This window comes from Bison bison, unplaced genomic scaffold (genome assembly GCF_000754665.1).
Source record: "Bison bison bison isolate TAMUID 2011002044 unplaced genomic scaffold, Bison_UMD1.0 scf7180017864352, whole genome shotgun sequence".
Taxonomy (NCBI): Eukaryota; Metazoa; Chordata; class Mammalia; order Artiodactyla; family Bovidae; genus Bison; species Bison bison.
This window is the reverse complement of record NW_011494924.1, coordinates 6,401,928-6,404,557: the sequence shown is the minus strand read 5'-3', so window position 1 is coordinate 6,404,557 and position 2,630 is coordinate 6,401,928.

The window sequence follows — 2,630 nt, the reverse complement described above, 5'->3', positions numbered from 1 at the left end:
GGGGACAACAGAGGATGAGATGGTTGGATGGCATCACTGACTCAATGGGCATGAGTTTGAGTAAACTCCTGGAGTTGGTGATGGACAGGGAGGCCTGGTATGCTGCAGTCCATGGGGTTGCAAAGAGTCTCACACAACTGAGCAACTGAATTGAACTGAACTGTCAATTTCCAGGCCAAGAAAGGTAGCTGGAATTTTGGAATTCAGTTTTTCCTTCTCAATAATATTAACTCTTCCAATACATGATCCTGGGATAGGTTTCCATTTATTGAGACCTTCCTTAATTTCTTTCAAGCGATATTTTGTCCTTTTCAGTCAATAGCTTTCATTTTATTAGTTAAATTTTTTCCTAGATGTCTTATTATTTTGATGCATAAAGCCCCAGAGAAACTCTAGTTTGTTACTCTATACCTCTTAATAGTAAAAATGGAAATATGGACTTGCTTTTACTGCACCAGAATAGTATTCCTGTTATGCACAAGATTTAGATAAGAGAAGATAGTAATAAAACAAAATTAAAATAGATGACTGGTTTTTAAATCTGATACTGCCCTCTGCTGGGGAAGGTGGGGAGAGAAAGAGCTGACGTGTGCCTTCAATGGATGTCTTAGCAGATGTGTGCATATGTGCATGTGTGTGCATGTGTGTGTGTTAGCCTTGAAATGTGGGGCAGCAGTGGGTGAGGTCACTGGCTTTGGAAAAAGGAAAGAGAGAGGGGTTCTTGGCAGGGGACGGTTGTAAGGATACCCATGTGGACACCTCAAACGTACCACAATTTCAAAAGCGATCCAAACTAAACTTGCTCACTCAATGTTCTCTTTTATCTGTGATTCCTGGATTTGTTGAACATCCTGTAACTATTAAAATCTGAGAGTCATCTTTGTCTCTTCACCTCATCATTCTCCTTCATTTCTTACAACAAATGTGATAAAATTCTGTCCATTCTCTACATTAAGAATCCCTTCTCTTCTTGAACTAGGCCCTGTTCTTGGGCAGTCCTCAAGAGCCCAATTTTACCAAAAACCCTCATAAGTCAGTTAGCCAGAATACCCACCCTCAGTATCTGATACCCTTGTTATCTAACCTAATTCCTACACCCCCGAATTCCCCAAGGTGGTGTCTGATCATTCTGACCTGTCTTCAACAACCCATGTAGCTCACTTTAGCCAGTATCTCCCCTTATTCCTGAAGTTTCTTCTTAGAAATTCTGTCTACTGGACCCCTCTGCCTCCCTACTCCTTGACTATAAAGTAAACTTTTCTTGGTTTATTTGAGTTGTACCCAATCTGTCTCCCCTACCACAAAACCCCATTGCTGTGGTTTCACTGAATAAAGCCTGCCTTATCATTGTAATAAGTGTCTGAGTAAAATTTTCTTTGACACAGTTCACCACGATAATAAATGGTCTGCTCTTCACACCAGGAAGCTGCAAGTTGTGTTCTGATCTACAATAGCCATGGATTTGTGGTCCCAAACAGAACCCTTTAGTATATGAAAAAGATGCTCTTCATAATGAGGTCAGGATGACGGGTCTGAATCAGGGCTGCCATGTACACCAGAGGGTCTGACCACTTTCTGTGGTGGTAGACTTTCTGACACACTCCTTTATTGCCAACTGGCAGCAGCAGGGGAGATTGCAGAAAATACACACTGTTTTCTTTGATAGGAACACATTTCGAGTCAGAATCCACGTTAAGGCTTGCAGGGGTGTTCCACGGGGCCCCTTCCAAGCAGGTGTTCTTGGATGAGTCATATCCACATGCACAATTATGCTTGGTTACTTCCAGATGGTTGTGACATGTCTTCCCCAGCAATCCCTGTGGTCACAGGTGTTGGGGGAAAAAAATGGAGATATATCCTGAGTCAAAAAGTAATAGTCATGTCAGATCTTGGAGAACAAGTAAATGATGCAAGTCTCTAATTTTAAAGAGAACGCTGAGCCTGAGAAAGTCGAGGACATCTGCCAGCATCTTACCGCTTTTTTAAAATAAAAGCCAGAATTGGGATTGTTGTTGTTGTTTTAGTTGCCAAGTTGTGTCCAACTCTTTTGCAACCCCATGGACTGTGGCCCACCAGGCTCCTCTGTCCATGGGATTTTCCAGGGATTTTCCACTATTCTCCAAGAATAGTGGAGTGGGTTGCCATTTCCTTCTCCAGGGAATCTTCCTGATCCAGGGATCAAACCCGAGTCTCCTGCATCTCCTGCACTGGCAGATGGACCCTTTACCACTGAGCCACCAGGGAAGTCCCAGAATTAGAATTAGGAAGCAGGTTTCCTAAAACTCCAGTTTTAGTGCCTGTGGACCTGGAGCCTATATGAGAGAGAATGGAGGAGTTGAGGGTTTGATATCATAGAGTATCATTTCATGCTTTCCTGGGCAGCTGTACAAGGATTGTGATTTGAGTTTCTTGAAAGTGTCTCTGAGTGGGGATCGCTAATTAGCGTTTATCTGACTTCCATCCTCTTAAAAAGACTGTATTTGCTGTTCCTTCACAGTTACTCCTATATAGTCACCGCCTTCAAGGGTCTGTCAGTCTGTGGAGGAGACAGACTTCTGATGAAAGGACTATTATAAACCCCTAGCTGTCGAATGTCCATGGGTCCACAGACAGGGAGGTCATCATCTTGG